Below are 11,130 nucleotides of genomic sequence, written 5' to 3' on the forward strand. Positions count from 1 at the left end.
GAGTCTCGCGGTTTAAAATGATTATGGCCAACGTTGAGTTATACAGGATGCCTTATTGTGTTATCTGCACTGCGAGTTTATTATATATCTACATGCTGTGTTGTGTAACACTATTCTTGCTGTAGAAGCTGGATATAAGTACACCCCTTAGAGTAGTAATAAGACCAACTGTGCTTTTATTTTTTTTTATCTAAAGTGTGCTTCCATCTGAAGATGCCGTTTCTCATGGGTCTTCTTTAATACGGTCAAATGTGTAACGTCGTGAGCCATCCCATGGCATCCTGAAGGTGGTTTCGGCGAGTTGAGTAGCCACGCGTGTTCCACTCACCCTGCGCGCGTCTTTCGCTCGTATCGCCAGTGCAATGTGAGCGAGCTCTGTTCACATCACGCGTGCTAAACTCCTGGCTTCAACTGCGGTCGTACATTCACAGACCACCCCTCCCCGCACCCCCAGCTCGAGGAGGCCTCGCCTAGAGGGTTGTTTGACCATACTTCGCCACATTTTTTGTGGGCCAGTAAATTAGTCCGGTGAACTCGGGTGGGCTCATCGAAATTCGTTTCGCGGTCCCACGTGACACTGTCGCCACGCCGTTTCGCAGTTGGCATTACCCCCCCCAATCCCCCTCTCTCTTTCTCGTTACGCTCCAAGATGATTGCTTTTGTTACAAAGCCACGGTCGGGTGGAAATCGCTACAGAAATTCGGGTCAAACTGCTTTTTTTCGTTGTTGCTGTAAAGAGTTTTCAGGAAAAGTTAAACAGATCTTCCACCCCCCCCCACCCTACCTACCGACGCGTTGCCTTGGGCTGTCCCGTTTCGGACTTTCTGGCAGTTTCGGTCTCAATGCATTTTCAGGCAGTACGTAGCTCAATATTGCGTTTGTCTTTAGCTTATATATTATTGTAAATAACAGAAACACGTTTGTCATTTATTCGGCAATTGATGCCTATGCGGGGGGCAGGGATCGGGGGGGGGGGGTGCTGTCCCATGCAAATTAACTTAAAACCGAGACTTGTTATTGGGCAGCACTCGGTGGGAGGGGTTTGAATCAGCCAATAAGGTGATCAGGTGTCTTCAACCTCAATGGGATGGCGTTGAAAACTCACCATTCAACTATTAATTTGTTTTCAAAGCAAGTGACCTAAATTAGAAATACTTGGTTTTTTACATACATATATAAAGTGTTTTTTTTTATGTTGGCAAGGTTTTTTAGTTTTCTAATTTAAAATAACTATATTTTTAAATTAATGTTGTAAATTGAGACGAGCCTCCACTGCGCAACGAATATCGTCCCGTGTGAAATCAAACGTCGTGGCATCTCGAGTAACGCCCCACGAACTCACGACTTTCATTATTTGACCCGAAACTAAAGTGCATCCAACTTAACTCCGCCTACTCGTTTAAAGTCGCTTTCCCCACTCGTGCACATAACCCACGTTTTAGATAATTTATTAAAGAAAGGCTTTTATACAAATGTGTATATATTCTCTTAAACGGAGTTGTCTCGGTTGATTTTTTGGTTGTTTAAGTTGCACGCGAGTTCCTAAACGAACGCACACTGTTAGTGATCCCCTATGAGGGCCGGAACAGCACACGAGGGGGTGGGTGGCCAGCTCCACGCCCGGCCGCCTTTGTCTCCCCAGTGGCGATGTGTACACACCGCACCAGGTACTCATTTGAGGCTGAGTAGACCTAGGGGAGGCCCAGGATCGGTTCAGATAATCGTCACTGGTGTTGGCCGTGAGCGGGAATCGAACTGGGGTGGCCGGGTTCGTAGCGCAGCGCGCTAACCGCTACACCACCACTCCCCGCACACATAAACACACACAACTACCAAAAGTCCTGTTTTAATATTTTCATCGTTTCGACAAGTATTTGTTTAGCATCCTACCACTCGCTCGCTTTCTCTACTCTCTCCCAACGCACACGCACCCTTACATAGACTGTCGGGGCCCGTGTGGGTGAGAGTTTACGGAAACACCATCAGCGTTTACATTCCGGCCATCGCCTGATGAGACTCGTAATTACTAGCGAAACGTCGGCAATTAAAACCAAAATTTCGTGGGTTTACTCTCCAACACCCACCGGTGTGCCCAACTAGTAACTCGTCGGCATATTTTGTTTATGTGACAAACCTTACTCATTGGCCGTGTCGGGTGGTGGCGGGGCTGAACGACACACTTAATTTACGCGATCAAACCCCCCAACAAAACTTTGCTATGAATATTTCCTAAACAAGGACATTATTGGTTTTCTTAATCTGCACGGGTTTTCTTATGAGTTGGGGTTTCTCGTCAATTACAGATGCAATTGGCTAGTGGGGAACACCTACCGTTATAAATATCATTGGTACACAATTACACCAAAAACTCAACAGATGCGCTAATAGTACCGTGTGACCTTGAACAAAAATATATAATAGGTGACGTTTCGGGCAACAGACCTTCTTCATAGCACATACATAGCAAGGCAAGGGAGATAGTGGACAATGCTCAGAGTTGGAGACCCTAACATTTTTAAATGTTTACTGAATAGTCACACTAATCGTAGCTATTGAGTAACTCAAATACCATTCAATAATCAAAAGATGGCTTCACGCAGTTACACAATCAAAGTGATTGCTACACTTCAGGCCAGGGCTTCCCACAATCCCAGCCCTCGCAAGCCACTCCGTCTTTAAACTACATTTGAAGCTGTCGTGACTTGCAGGAATTACTCGTTGGTTCTTTCGGTAAAGTCGCGTAGAAAGAAAATTAATTTAAAGAAAATAAATCAAATAATAGAGTAGGACGTTTCGATTGCAACACAAGCAACCGTCATCAGGCAGAACTACATTTGAGAGAGAGTGACAAAACACAGACACGGAGACACACACAGACAGACACACAAGCAGAGAGAGAGACACACAGATACACACAGAGAGAGACAACACAGAGACACACACAGAGAGAGACAACACAGACACGGAGACACACAGACAGACGTGTCTCCGCGTCTGTGTTTTGTCTCTCAGATTTAGTTCTCACCTGGTGACGGTTGCTTGTGTTGCAATCGAAACGTCGTACTTTATTATTTAATTTATTTTCTTTCAACGTGACTTTACCGAAAGAACAAAAGAGGGCAACTGCTCAGTCTTTTCCAAGATTTACAAATTTAAACCTCCCGCCATCCAAATGCCAAATCAAGTCGTTACACGCGGCACGCGCCGGATGATTGCTAAACACGTGACGGGCAGTGCCGATTAAAATTGTGGAGAATGCGAGTAACAGAATACGAGCAGACAATGTGTACCTTTCATATCTGCGTATATATTATAGATATATCTCCGTTTCTCCACGTGAATGATAGAGTTATGGCTTTTTTTTACGCATCCCGTCAGCAACGCGTCATTTGCAGTCACTTGGATTGGGTTCATTTCCCGCCGTGACATCCAATCGCCTACCCATTTCTCTCCACAGCACATATCCTCACGAGACACGGTCGGGTTGACATTGTATTGATGTGGAACTTCTTTCGCACCCTACGTAAGCCAACGGTGCTAGTCCGAGATGCGGGGGAAGGACAACAAACGAAATACAAAAAGCACTTTTACAGAAATTAACTTTCAATCGAGATGTAAAAGCGCATAACTCCAGTGGCTTCCGAATATCGGAAGCTGCCACTGCTGCCGAAAATCGGACTGCTACTGCTGCCCCTGCATCAGCTACGACTGCTGCTGCATCTATTACGACTGCTACTGCTGCATCTATTACGACTGCTACTGCTGCTGCATCTGCTACTACTGTTGCATCTACTACGACTGCTACTGCTGCATCTACTACGACTGCTACTGCTGCGTCTGCTACAACTGCTATTGCTGCATCTGCATCTACTACGACTGCTGCATCTACTACGACTGCTGCTGCATCTGCTACTACGACTGCTGCTGCATCTGCTACGACTGCTACTGCTGCATCTGCTACGACTGCTACTGCTGCCTCTTCTACGACTGCTGCTGCTGCATCTACTACGACTGCTGCTGCATCTGCTACGACTGCTGCTGCTGCCTCTTCTACGACTGCTGCTGCTGCATCTACTACGACTGCTGCCATCGCATCAGACGCAAGAAAGACTCGTGGTCGAATTGCTCAGTCCCCTCCGTTGCTTCTAGAATCTAGACGCTGGGGCATGGCGCATCGCAACAACGATGTTGCTGCCTTGGCCACAGCTGACAACGTCCACCCCGTCGTAAGGCGACGTCTGTGTGAGTTCCTCCTTACTCGCATAGAGCGGTGTGGCATCGAAGCAGTGGTTTCCTCTGAACCCTGGGGGTGCGAGATGCCCTTTCTAAGGGGGGGGGGGGGGGTGCGAGAAATGACCAGATCATTTTTTTTGTCGAATGTAAAATAATCGAAAACACAAATTAAGCGCTGGCACGTAAGTTACGACTTACTTTGTTTCATCAAACCCGATGTATTTAGGGGCCGTCCATAAATGACGTCACGCGATTTTGGACGATTTTTGACCCCCCCCCCCCCATTCGTCACACAGCGTCACAAAGAGTCAGACCCCCCCCCCTCAGATATGACGTCACAAAGCTCTGCCCCCCCCCCCTCCAAAAAAATTAAGCATGCTTCAAATCGCTTTAAACTATTGTCATTGTAGTGCGTATTTAATGTGGCGCTGCACTCTGATGTTGTAGGAGAAAACATTTATTAAAACGTCTATTTAATTAAGGAGAACGTGTTGTCTATATTTATTGAAAGTTGCGCATTTTGATGTGACGTCACATTTCTCAAACTCCCCCCCCCCCTTGTCACACATCGTCACAAATGTCTGACCCCCCCCCCCTAGGTGCGTGACGTCATTTATGGACGGCCCCTTATGAACAGTGTACATTTGTTTTATGATTGAGACCTAAAGGGGTGCAAGGCTGCAGTACAGGTTAAGAGTGAACTGCATTCGAAGGATAATACATCAGAGGCGACGTTTCGGACAATAGCCCTTCTTCTCCGCACCTGTGCTATTGTGTGTGCTATGAAGAAGTCCCACTTCCCGAAATGTAGCCTTAGATCATTGCGGTTTGAAAGGTGTTATTTTGTGTGTGTGTGTAAAGATATATTAAAGAAGACGACGACGAGTTTTGGATAAATATAGACATCGTGCGAAGTATGCAAATGTGGCTGAACCATCATGCCGGGGTAGGCGACTTTCACGTGCGAGAAAATTTAAATGCCCCGGGTTTGTACATTTTTCTTAAATCTCTGAATTCCTGGACGGGTACGATGAAGTGAATAGCGTCTCGCTAACTTCACCCCTCGCTCACTCTGCTACCGGCCACAGGACTCGCTCACCGCAAGCAATGTCGTGCGAGTTAAACACGTGGATCATGGCATCGATGTGCCATTGATGCCATCGACCTAAACTACAACAACCACCCGGCCACAGCCATCACTGCCAAAGCTAAAAACACAGATCCACTCCCCCCAACCTTTAACAGACTGTTGGGGCAGGTGCTGTTAGTGAGCACCTATGAAGGCCGGCACGGCACACAGGGGGGTGGGTGGCCAACACCACGCCCGGCCGCCTTTGTCTCACCCAGTGCCGATGTTTACACACCACACCGGGTCGACCTAGAAGAGGCCCAGTATCGTTTCCAATATCCCACACTGTCAGTGGTCGTGGCCGTGAATCGAACTCGGGTCGTCCGGTTTCAGAAGCGCAGTGCGCTGACCACTGCACCGCCTCTACCCCACACCACCACGACCACCACGACCACCACCACCACCACAACCACCACGACCACCACCATCACCACCACCACGAACACCACCACGACCACCACCACCACGAACACCACCACCACGACCACCACCACCACGACCACCACGACCACCACCACCACCACGACCACCACGACCACCACCACCACCACGAACACCACCAGGCCATCGCCAGTGCCTGATTTCAGCCGGAACAGTCCGGACCACCGCTGTTCCAGGAGTTATTTTGACACCCGGCATGCATCCGTCTCGCCTGATGTTTGTCTCCGTGACACCGCGGCTTTGCATGAGCGGTGGGTGCCACCATCTGAGTCTGTCACGCGTGACCTGCACCGAGTCTTCGACATTTCACGTGGCCGCCAAAGTGCACATAGTCTGGCTCGAGCGCCGTTGTGACGCCGTATTGAGTCTGTCGTCCTTCCCCCCCGCATATCCGATTAGCACGGTGGCCTACGTATGGTGCGAAAGAAAGTCAACGTACACAGGTCACGGGCGAATGATGGTTGTTGTTGCAACACTATAAGACGAACAAATCACTCAAGACCATGAATTCACACGTAGATCCCCCCCCCCCCACTGTCTTTGGCGAGATGTTAACTACCTCGCCTGGTATGCAGGAGGTCGTGAGTTCGATCCCGACCTTGATGCCTGTTGTATATTTGGCGTTTGCATGTCCTTCTCCCCGTAGTCGCGAGGATTTGTCTTCGGGTCCCCAGGTTTTCCCAAACACATTTAGAATCAACATCACGCCTTTTACGGTATTTGGCTGCTAAACATTCCCACGTGACAAGCTACGCCGTTGCGCAATCATTTGTGGTCACCTCGCTTCTGAACACATTCCTGCGGAGGGAGCTGGTAGGAACGTTGGGTTGGTTGCTCGGTCAATGGCCAGGGTCAACGGCGGCGTGGTGTATTCTGCAAATATGCCCGACTGTGAGGGCGGGCACAAGCCGGCGTGAGTAGGTTAAACGTTGAGTTTTATAAGGGCACCATGGGGGTGAGCAGCCCCTCCCCACCCAGCCCCACCCCTCCCACCCCCCACCCAGCCCCATCCTCCCCACCCAGCACCTCCCCACCCTCCCAACCCAGCCCCTCCCCACCTTCCCCACCCAGCCCCTCCCCATCCTCCCCTCCCCACCCAGCCCCACCCTCCCCACCAGCCCCTCCCCACCCAGCCCCTCCCTGCACGACGGACGGAAACAATAATCCCCTGTGGGCTGGTGTAACCAGGAGGTTCCTACCAGTAGAAGGAGCCAAATAGTTCAGTGGGCCTTATCTAGTAAAGTAAACATTGTTTATAGTTAAATTTTAGTTTAGATATTCGTCTTGTATCCCGTGACAGTATGTCCTAGCGGGAGGAACGCATTCATCTCGCCAGCCAAGAGCGATTGTGGATTGACAGACGTGTCAATAAATGAATGTTGCTAAGCCACCAGTCGCTTGTGCTTGATCCGTAACCATTATTGATTAAACCGTGCAACAGTGAATGTTCTTTGGAGAGCCGCTGCTTTCATGATGTCGTTAGTACCGTTGGTCATCGATGATTATCCAAAATAAAGTTGTGTTAACGCGCCAAGCTGTTGCGATCAATATTACGATTCCTAACATCTCGATTTAAAGCTTTCGTGACTGCAGGGATTCATCTTCTTGGTTTTTTCGGTAAAGTCCCGTAGAAGGGAAGTAATAAAATAATAAAAATAAAATATAATAAAATAATTCTCACGACGTTTCGGCCACAACGCAAGCAGCCGTCCTCAGGTGAAACCAGGTCTGTCGAGGCGACAGCGTCTGAATGGTTTCACCTGATGACGGCTGCTTGCGTTGTGGCCGAAACGTCGTGAGAATTATTTTATTATGTTTTATTTTTATTATTTTATTACTTCCCTTCTACGTTACTTTACCGAAAGAACCAAGAAGATGATTCCTAACATCGTGTGTCGTGTAACCTCTCCACCGCATTTCGTCGGTCGCAACTACCAGCCCAAACGTTGTTCCAGAATCGTGTTCTGTCTCTCCATCTCTCTTTGTGCGGTGCAGCGGTTAGCCTGTCGCACTAGCAACACGGCGAAACGAGTTCGATTCCCGCTCACGGCGGCCAAACCGACACGAGTGACGATTATCCGAACCGGTGCCGGGCCTTACCTGGGTCGGCTCCAATTGAGTACCCGGTGCGGTGTGTAGTAAACATCGCCACGAGGGAGACAAAGGCGGTCGGGCGTGGTTCTGGCCACCCGCCCCCGCGTGCGTCCTTCCGGTCTTCCTATGTGCTCACTAACAGCACTTGCCCTCGCAGTCTGCTAGAGGCTATATGGGACATATTTGCCTTTGTCTTATATAGAGAGAGCGTTGATGCCATTTGGGTGAGGATTCTTGTCAAACACGTTTACTCACCTCGAGGTATATCGCCAAATCTTTCCGATCGCATATCCCTCCGTGGCAAGGCACCCTAGGAAGCTGCATGCAAATCTGCGACGCTGCACTGGAGTGAAAATACTGAGCCATGCACTCTCTACCCACAGACATCAATGCCACCTGTGACTGGAGCACCCATCGGAGCCCATGAGCCCAGCCGTAGATGTTTCACTTCAGTGGTTTCAATTTTTTTGTACGTGTCCAATTGAAATCAGTGGGGTTATCAAATGACTGGATACGAAACTAAACGTGTGTTTTGGTTTATTTGACCAGGTAGGGCCCACTGAGCTACATAGTTGTTTTTCAGAAGAGACTCGGCGGCCACAAGTGATCGCTCAACGAAGTGGCTCATCATCACGTGGGCTCGGACAGCAGACAAGTACTCTGAACGCGTGACGCTGATTCTAAATGTGGATGGGAAAAAAACCGAAGGACACGGAGAAAAATCTAAGCGACCACGGTGAGAATGCACAAACTAGAAATTTACAGGCGTCAGGGTCGGGATCAAACCCGCAACCTCCTGCACACCAGGCGAGGGAGTTAACATCTCACCACAGCGGTGTTCAGTTGTCATACCGTCGGTGTTGTTATACCTTCGGTGGTGACCATTACTGCAAGAGAGAGAGAGAGAGATGATTTTTTTTCTCGTTGTAAAATAATCTGGCAACAGGATCGTCTCTATTTTGTGCCACGCTCAGCCACTTCTGTCATCACGAGGGCTTTTCACAGACTGAGGCGTGCGTGGCGATGCGTGGCCACCTACCAGAGGAATTTTAATTTTCCAATTGGGCCCAGAGTCAGGGAGAAGACTCCCACCCCGCTCCGCCACACTCACTGCTCTAGGCTGTCACAGATTCATTATTGCACGGCCATAATTTCTTAAAGGCCAGCTGTGTTAGAAGCATTTCAGACAGCCGGGGTAAATGTTGTTAGCGAGCGCCTATTCAAGTTGGCACATCGCACGATGGGGTGGTGTTATTGCCAGGGTGACCCCCAGTGCTGATTATTTCTTAGGAAAATAAGAGCTGGTTAGAAATGTTTTGAATTTTTTTTTTCATATCAGAGATAAAACCAAGCTATGAGCTGTTACTCAGAGGCGACCTGGCCACGCGTGATGATAGCCCATCATCGAAGTGGCTGATATCATCATGATCATCACCACACGTGCGAATTTATAGCAGCATCATCAGCCAGATAATCTAAACGAGCGTTGCTTCTATGTGTTGGAAGGGGGGGGGGCGTTTGGGGGGCAAAACCGGAGGTGTCCGGAGAAGTAAAAAAATCCACGTGAGCACCACGGGGGAGAGAGAGAGCGAGAACACGTGGACTCCAAGTATCATCGTCAGGGGGCCTGAGATCGAACCTACGACGCCCTTCCTGAGTACCAAGTTTTCAAGTTTCAAGTTTCATTTATTAGGTACAGCCCTGTGAGCCATTCGGCTCTTGAATCCGGTGCAACCGCAACAAACAAAAACAAAAACATGAACAAGAAAACATCTTAAAGTGACTATGTGACTATGTGCAAACTGAAAATCCAGGAAAAAAACAGCAAAAATTCCAGAAAAAAGCACCGTACACCAACGCTGTGTGCAAAAAATCCCAGTGGGATGCAAGTCAAACAACAACCACAATACAACTTAGATTAAGGCCATCAGTCTAAATCCGTATTACAACAAATAAACATGGCCAAACCAAAAAACGTTTTAGAAATCACCAAAATAAAGCCATAAAAGCAATGTAACAGTGATCAGAGGAACTGTGACCGAATTTTCACAATAAACGACATAAACAACATGTACCACCTTAACCCTGCAGCCATAGCTGGCTGCATGAGTGGCTCCACAATATCAGGAGCATCAGTCGGAGTATTACATTTTTCAATGCACCTTTAAGATCAGGCTGACCAACAGAGTCCACATTCTTGCTGAGTCAACGCGGGGTGCTTCAGTGGGACTGCTCGTGTTGATTTATCTCCGTCACACTGGCCATGACAGTAAAAGCAGTAACTAAAAAACAAAGTCTGAATGACGTGCGGTAATAGGTCGATGGGAGAAGATAGCCAGAGAGTGAGAGACTGGTAGATGCAGGCGGATGGACAGGCAAATCGGCACGCGGGTGGGCAGACAAAAACAGACAGACAGACACAGAAACCCACACACAGAGGCAGGCATTTAGGCAGAACGACACATGCAGGTAAGTAGACACACACACACACACATATGTATGTAGTAGCAAGACAGGAACACACAGATATGAGGTTGATAGATTCACATACATACGTACAAACATACACAGCCTGGTCGCATGTAGGTATTCAAGTAGATACACACACACAGTTATGCACGTCGACACACACACACACAGCCAGATAGAAACACACAGGCAGGTATGCAATCAGCCCTACAGATACACGTATGTAAATTGACACACACACAGCCAGACAGATATACACAGCCAAACACACAAAAACACCCACAAACAGCCAGACAGATATACACAGCCAAACACACAAAAACACCCACAAACAGCCAGACAGATATACACAGCCAAACACACAAAAACACCCACAAACAGCCAGACAGATATACACAGCCAAACACACAAAAACACCCACAAACAGCCAGACAGATATACACAGCCAAACACACAAAAACACCCACAAACAGCCAGACAGATATACACAGCCAAACACACAAAAACACCCACAAACAGCCAGACAGATATACACAGCCAAACACACAAAAACACCCACAAACAGCCAGACAGATATACACAGCCAAACACACAAAAACACCCACAAACAGCCAGACAGATATACACAGCCAAACACACAAAAACACCCACAAACAGCCAGACAGATATACACAGCCAAACACACAAAAACACCCACAAACAGCCAGACAGATATACACAGCCAAACACACAAAACACCCACAAACAGCCAGACAGATATACAC

This window comes from Lampetra planeri, chromosome 41 (assembly GCF_965212315.1).
Source record: "Lampetra planeri chromosome 41, kcLamPlan1.2.h2, whole genome shotgun sequence".
Classification (NCBI taxonomy): domain Eukaryota; kingdom Metazoa; phylum Chordata; class Hyperoartia; order Petromyzontiformes; family Petromyzontidae; genus Lampetra; species Lampetra planeri.